The following is an 8,343-nucleotide window of genomic DNA, read 5'->3' on the forward strand; positions in this document are numbered from 1 at the left end:
TCCGGCAGCCCGCTATCCAGAATCCTTTCTCTTCGGGTTAGAAGAGGAGGATTCCTAGCAACCCCCTTCCTCTCCAGGTTAGCAGAGGAAGGTCCGATCTCATCCTCAACCGCCATCGTCAATCACGATCGAGGGAGAAGCTCATCGAAGCTTGGGTGATGTGCTTTTTGGTTCTGTTCTTTCTTGTGTTGGTTGATTTGTTGAGTTAATTATTTGGCTGTATAATTGTTGGATGTTGAGTATATCTATGCTTGTATCGTGAATTACTAATTACTAATTACAGTTTTGGTAGATAAAAGTTGGCCAGCACTGCCAGTATTCCCGTTCCCGTGCTATACAAGTATATCTCGCCTTACGCAAGCGAAGTTTGAAGATGGCCGGGGTCGGACAGGGCGAAGCGAGTAGGCAAGGCCGCGAGTTGGAGATTGCAGTGCATGCCGTAGAAGCCAATGGCGATGGGCCCCCGGCGGTGGCGGAGAAACACATCAGCTTGGCGAGGCTTGTCTTTGCTTGTATGGTGGCTGGCGGGGTGCAATATGGCTGGGCGTTGCAGCTTTCCTTGCTCACGCCCTATGTCCAGGTTTAACAACTGATCGCTATGACTTGTATACCTTTGTGAATGATCGATCCCCAACTCTGCATCTGTTTTGGACAGACACTAGGGCTATCCCATGCTCTATCTTCCATAATATGGCTTTGTGGTCCTGTTACAGGTTTTGTGGTAATTATCTTTTCAAATAAATTCTCGATATGAGCTGGACTCATTGTAATTAAAGTAATTTTGTGTAGGTGCAACCTATTATAGGCCTGTGGAGTGATAGGTGCCAATCGCGATTTGGAAGGAGAAGGCCTTTCATATTTGTTGAATGCATATTGATATCCATCGCTGTGAGCAACCTAGCTATTAAGCAACTAAGATTTGATAATGATGGTAATTAATTACTAAGATTTAATATTCATGTTGATGTTTTAGGTGATTGTAGTAGGATTTTCGTCGGATATTGGGCATGCACTGGGTGATACGAAGGAACATTGCAGGTGATTTTTTTTATAATTTTCATACTTTAACATTATATTTACAACTTAATTTTGGTTAACTTGATATGCTAATTGATTAACGCAGTGTTTATCATGGTCCTCGATGGCATGCAACAGTAGTCTATTGTTTAGGATTTTGGCTATTAGATTTTTCTAATAATGCAGTTCAAGTAAGTTAGCTTCTTTCTAATTAATATTAAGAGTACTCCAACATGAAATCGTTCGATTTGACATAATTAATATTTATAATTTTAATTTGCAGGGTCCAGCTCGAGCACTTATGGCCGATCTCTCAAGTAATATTTACTTGTTTATATGTTTTCATAAAATTTTATGCTAAAATATATGTATCAAATTAAATTGAGCTACATGTGTGATAGGTCATCATGGACCTAACACAGCAAATGCTATATTTGGCTCATGGAAGGCAATAGGAAATATCTTAGGATATTTATCTGGTTCTAGCGGGATTTGGCACAAGTTTGAAACAAACTTCATGAGTCTACTTACTTAAACAAATTATCATAACAAATCAATACTATAATACAAAAACTAATATTTTCTAATTTGTGATTTCTGTTAAAGGTGGTTTCCTTTCTTGATGACCCATGCATGTTGTGAAGCTTGTGCAAACCTGAAAGGTGCATTTTTGGTTGCAGAGGTAGGTCCTGAATCCTGATGAAATATCGTGAAGTTTAATTTGTATATTTACTTTACCTTTTGATGAATTGTTGTTGTTGGAAACAGGTTTTATTGTTTATTAGTTTGACGGTCACTCTATTTCTCGCCAAAGAAATTCGTCTATGTGACTTGAATAAATTTGTGAGTGTAGATCAACAAAAAACAAGCTTTTTTGATGTCTTCAGCGCCTTTAAGAATTTGCCTCCTGGAATGCGTTCAGTACTTCTTGTCACTGCCCTGACTTGGGTATAACTAACTAAAGCTATAACTCAATTATAACATATGCATATATACGATAGATGTGTTGATCATGTTGCATTTTATCAATGTAGTTGTCGTGGTTTCCCTTTATACTGTACAATACCGATTGGATGGGTCGAGAAATCTACTATGGCAATCCTAAAGGAACCAATGAGCAAAGTGATGCTTACGATCGAGGTGTTAGAGACGGCGCCCTCGGATTGCTCTTGAATTCTGTAAGGAACTATTTCTTTATTTAATTTATAGCATCCATCTAAAACTTATCTGATATATGATTCCATATTGTCAGGTCGTATTGGCCGTATCATCTTTCTTGATCGCACCAATGTGTCGAAAGTTGGGTACAAAAATAGTATGGGCGATCAGCAATTTGACCATGTTCGTTTGCATGGTTGCCATTTGCATTATAGGCATTTGGTCCTCAAAAGAATTTCATTTTTCAACACAAACGAGACTTACTGTAGATCCAACCATTAGAATTATTGCTTTGGCTTTATTTACAATTCTCGGTTTTCCACTAGCTGTGAGTATCACATTTTCTTACCTATCACATGTTTTTTAAACGATAAATTATGTTGATTTCTTATCATTCTTTGTCGCTATATAGGTTGTATACAGTGTTCCTTTTGCTGTAACAGCACAATTAACGGCTAATGTGAAAGGTGGCCAAGGTCAGTTGAAATCACTAACTGTTGGTTAGTCCTAGGAAAACGTACCAGTTCACAGTATAAATTTTTTTTGTACAACTGTCGAACCTTTCCTTAAATAACCTATTATGTTCTTTAGAAGTTAAATTAGGAATCGCAGACGGAACTTAACATCATTGATTCCAAATTTAACTTATCTGTTCTTAATGGTTTAGATTTGAATCGCAAGCGGAACTTAACACTATTGATTCAAATCCACCTATGTTATTAATTTCATTAAATATTTTTTTTCCAAAATTGGCTTCCAGGACTGCATGGCGAGGCACATGGCCTTCTTGGATATGGGAGCAACCACCACCTCCTGGACAAAGCCTTTTAAGGAAAGCTAATATTTAATTTCCTTAAATAACTCTAGGTTAACCAAAAAGAACAATCGAATCACAAATTCAAAAAATAAAACAAACAGAAACACATCTTCGAAACAAATCCGAAAACTAGATCTAATGCCTCTTGTGTTTGGAATTCATACAAATGAAATACAACTAGTATGATGCGGAAATTAATTACTAATTATACCTTCCGTTGTAACCTCTTGATCTTCTACCGTATTCCTCTTCTTATCTCGGACGTTGTGTGGGCAACGATTTTCCGAGACGAGAACCACCAAGCTCCTTCTTCTCCAAGCTAGATTCGGCCACCATTAATTCTCCATGAGAAGTAAAGGCCCGGCCACCACCACCAAGCTCCAAGGGATGCTAGAAATGAAGCCTTCTTTCTCTCCTTCTTCTCCTAGCTAGAACCGGCCACCATGGACTTCCCTTAAGTTGATGTCGCCGGCCACAAAGGAGGAAGAGAAAAGAAGAAGAAGAGGAGACCTTAGGGCCGGTCACACCAAGGAAGAAAAGAGAGGAAGAAAAGAATAGAGTCGTTTTTAATGAAGGCACCTCTACCCCCTCTTTTATAATCCTTGGTCTTGGCAAATAAGAAAATTTAAATAATAACTTCCTTAATTCTTTTGCCATGAAAAGGAAAATTTTAATTAATTAAAATCAAATTTCTTTTCTCAATTTCAATGGCCGGCCACTTTCTCCCCAAAACAAGGAAAGTTTTAATTAAAACAAGAATTAAAACTTCCTAATTTGTTTCCAGAAATTTATAAAAAATTTCAATAATTTTAGTCCCTTCATGATTGGTTAGTAAAAAGGAAATTTTATAAATTAAAATCTTTCTTTTAAACACGTGGATAATTTCCAAAAAGGAAAGTTATCTCTAAAAATTAAAATCTCTTTTCAATCTACAAATAAGGAAAGATATCAAATGTTTTCTTAATCTTTTGTAGAAACTAATAAAAGAGAATATTTAATTTTTAAACTTTCTTTTAAATCATGAACATGGTTAAAAAGGAAAGTTTTTTCAAAATTAAAAACTCCTTTCAATCTACAAATAAGGAAAGATTTCAAATCTTTTCTTAATCTTTTGTAGAAAGCTATAAAAGGAAAGATTTAAATTTTAAACTCTCTTTTAAAACCATGATATCCACATAAGAAATAATTTTAATAAAAAATCCTTTTAATTTTCTAGTGGTCGGCCATCTAAACTTGGGACCTAAGCTTTGGCCAGCCACCAACTTAGCTCATCCACTTGGTCTTGGTCGGCCCTAGCTTGGGTTCCAAGCTAGCTTGGCCGGCCCCATTAGGATGGGTGAGAAGGTGGGTATGTGGTGGTTATAAATCTCTATATACAAGAGGCTACAATAGGGACCGAGAGGAGGAATTGATTTTGGTCTCCCGATGAAATTAAGCTTCCCGTGTTCGCCCCGAACACACAACTTAACTTCATCAATAATAATTCATACCACTAAAGAATTATTATTAAACTACCGCACCAATCCCAAATTACATTTTTGGGCTCCTTATTATGAGTGTGTTAGTCTCCTTGTGTTTAAGATGTCGAATGTCCACTAATTAAGTGAGTTACTGACAACTCATTTGATTAATATCTTAGTCCAAGAGTAGTACCACTCAACCTTATCATCATGTCGGACTAAGTCCACCTGCAGGGTTTAACATGACAATCTTTATGAGCTCCTCTTGGGGACATTATCAACCTAGATTACTAGGACACAGTTTCTTTTTATAATCAACAAGTCACACTATAAGTAACATCATTTCCCAACTTATCGGGCATTTTGATTTATCGAAATAAATCTCACCCTTTGATAAGTCAAAGAAATAAATATTAAATATATGTGCTTGTTATTATATTATGATTAAGAGCACACACTTCCATAATAACTAAGGTCTAGTTCTTTTATTAAATTAGTATAAAAAGAACTTACCTTAAATGGTCCTGCTCAATACACTTAAAGTGTGCTAGTCTAATTTATTAGTCAATATAAACTAATGCCTAATTACACTACGACTATTCCAATGGTTTGTTCCTTTCCATCTTAGTCGTGAGCTACTGTTTATAATTTATAAAGAACCGATAACACAATCTTCTGTGTGTGACACCACACACTATATTATCTACAATATAAATTAATTGAACATCTACATTTAGTATATATAAATGTAGACACTTGACCAATATGATTCTTATAAATATTTATGTAAAAGCTAGGCTTTTAGTATACACTCCAATACTAACTATATATTAATTTTCACCATCCACTTACAATTTTTTTCACCATCCTTCGCAGGACTTTGCGCTGGAATTTTGAACAATTCAATCGTTATTCCTCAGGTGTGTTTCTTATGTTGTTTTAGTTCAAACTATTTATCTGAACTTACAATTTTGTCATTTAGCTTTGTAGTAAGTTTTGAACTGTACAGGCCTTTTGCTAACTCATTGCTGCATGCTTCGATTCTGTAGGTGATCGTTGCTCTTGGAGCAGGCCCATGGGATGCTTTGTTTGGGAAGGGGAACATGCCTGCCTTCGCTTTGGCTTCTGCGATTGCTTTTCTATGCAGCATTGTTGGACTTCTCACACTTCCATGACTCACACAGAGTAACTTGAATTCTCTGTTTTGAGACAAGTTTATGCTGTTTAAGTTTGTTTACTGAGATAATTGAGTCAAATTAAATTAAATATAAAATGAACTAAAATTGAAATTGGGTTTGGTTTAAATGATTCATTTATATATTACCAAACTCTCAATATAAACTTATTTGATCATTTAAAATTTTTACATCTTTAAATTTGATTGATTGATGGATGAGTTTGGTAATATAAGTTGATTTGTTCATTTTGAATTATTTATTTATTTATTTATTATTGTACAGTGGAACCGGTACGATTTTCCTAGGACTAACCAACAGTTGGGCGTGAGAGCCTTGCTCACTTATAACTCGCACTGGGGCGATAGTCTGGGACAGCCGACCGGGAAGGTCGTTGGGCGTTAGAGCCTTGCTCACTTATAACTCGCACTGGGGCGAGAGTCTGGAACGGCCGACCGGAAAGGTCGTTGGGTGTGAGAGTCTTGCTCACTTATAACTCGCACTGGGACGAGAGTTTGGAACAACCGACCGGGAAGGTCGTTGGGCGTGAGAGCCTTGTTCACTTAAAACTCGCACTGGGGCGAGAGTCTAGAACAGCCGATCGGGAAGGTCGTTGGGCGTGAAAGCCTTGCTCACTTATAACTCGCACTAGGGCGAGAGTCTGGTACAACCGACTGAGAATTCTTATGAAAATCCATTCGGAGATAGATGTTGCCGACCTGGGGGTGATTCCCCGACCAAGATAGATGTTGCCGACTTGGGTGTGTATTCCCGACCAGGGATTACTTGAAGAGATTGCTTCGACTTCGTCTGCAATCAAGAAATATAACATATCAGATGCATTGTGAGGACAAAAATATTAAAATCTTACTCAATCCTCAAGCAAAGGATGTTTTGTGGCCTCGCCATATTCGAATTTCTTTCCTGCCCATTTTCTTCGTCGTTTCCCAAGAAAATTGCGTGGCAGATGTTTCCGTACGCCCGCTACCTTTCATGATTTCCTTATCACGTCCATCATTAATACGCTTCCTAGGGGGTGACATATGTCCCATGCCTTTATTGCTTACGCCGTATGACGTCGTCGACTCCACTCCTTTTTGTACACGACCTCCCAGAAGAGCATGTCGTTATGTGATCGGACGGCTTTGGGCACCTTACCCAAAAATATACTCGACACATCTTTTCGATATTCCCTAGGAAAACCCACTTTATAAGCCCTAAAGGCAGTTCGCCGCCGTTGCCTTGAGCGTTTCGACTGCCTTCATCTTCTCGTTCCCTCGTCGTTCCCGGTGTCTCAACCCTTCCCCTTCTAGACTCTTCATGCCTGGTGTTCTTCCTCTTCTTGACTGACCTCTTCTCCAACCTTCATCATCTTGATAATGGCTGACGGTAAGGCCTCCCTTTGGTATTCGTGTTTCATTTCTGATATAGACAGTCATGACTTGTCCATGATTCGATATGACCTGAGACTTAGTAGGGATTATGAACTTCGTATCCCCACACCCAACGAGCATCCTTCATCCCCTCCTGAAGGTTTCATGACCATTTTCAGGGATCAGCTTCTGGGGGGCCTTCGTTTTCCCATCCATCCTTTTATTTACTCCCTGAGCCAATACTTTGGCATCTGCCCCTCTCAATTTGCCCACAACTTCTTCAGAGTCATATGTGGCACTGTCATTCTATGTCGCATATACCAAATTCCCTTGTCCGTTCAGCTATTCCATCATTTTTATTCTTTCAAACGCTCAAAACCGGGAGTATTCATGGTACAGGCTAGGCATGGTTACAAGTTCTTTTTCGACATGTCCTCATCCAACAAGGGGTGGAAATCTCGATTCTTCTTTATTAGATCACCTGAACCCCTGGTCGAGCCGACCCAGTGGCGCTCTGACATCCCTTTCAACCTCCCGGTACATCGGCATCAGCCTTCTTGCGACTCTGCTTCAGAAAAACTTCAAGGCGTGAGCGTTCGCTTGTCTATATTACTGTTGGAAGGCTTTTTGTATTCGTTCGGGCTCAGCCCGGTTCAAGCCGAAATAGGGGCTCCGTTAGGTAAGACCCTGTTTTCCTCTTTGCTATTCTTCGCTAACTGAGGTATTTTTCTTTTACTTCACAGAAGCTGTCATGCTCCGAGCTTACTCCTCAGATATAAAGCGCCAGTCTGTTGACGTTTTGAAAGCCTTAAGCTTGGAGCTTAAACAGGAAATTTGATTTTCTGGTGGAAGGTCGAAACAGTAGCCCTAAATTCGTGCAGAGCGGGCCTTCCCAAAATGACATTATAATATGAGGGGGAGTCTACTACTATAAAAGTGCCCCTCTGTGTGCGTACCAACGGCTCGGTGGCCAAAGATATGGCCAATTTAATCTGACCCATTGGCTTCACCTCATTGCTTGTAAATCCATATAGAGAAGTGGCCACAGGTTGAAGTTCAGTGACATCGATCTGCATCTCCTCAAATTCAGTTCTGAACATAATATTTACCGAGCTCTAAGTGTCCATGAAAACCCGAGCCACTCGGCAATTAACGATGATGACTTTGATGATAAGGGCGTCATCATGAGACAACTCCAGACCTTCTAGATCTGCCGACCCGAAGCTGATAACAGGGCCAGAAGATTGCTCTTGGCTACATCCAACAGTAGGGTTTAGGGTTTAGGGTTTAGGGTTTTTTTTTTTTTTTTTTTTTTTTTGAAAAGAGACCTTTATTCCACTAAG

The 8,343-nt window shown here is 38.9% G+C and overlaps 1 pseudogene; it reads left to right on the top strand.

The window, feature by feature from the left end:
- Positions 1 to 514: 514 nt before the first annotated feature.
- Positions 515 to 5,627, top strand: LOC122037273 (annotated as a pseudogene).
- The last annotated feature ends 2,716 nt before the right edge of the window (positions 5,628 to 8,343 follow it).

This window comes from Zingiber officinale, unplaced genomic scaffold (genome assembly GCF_018446385.1).
Source record: "Zingiber officinale cultivar Zhangliang unplaced genomic scaffold, Zo_v1.1 ctg249, whole genome shotgun sequence".
In the NCBI taxonomy this organism is placed as follows: domain Eukaryota; kingdom Viridiplantae; phylum Streptophyta; class Magnoliopsida; order Zingiberales; family Zingiberaceae; genus Zingiber; species Zingiber officinale.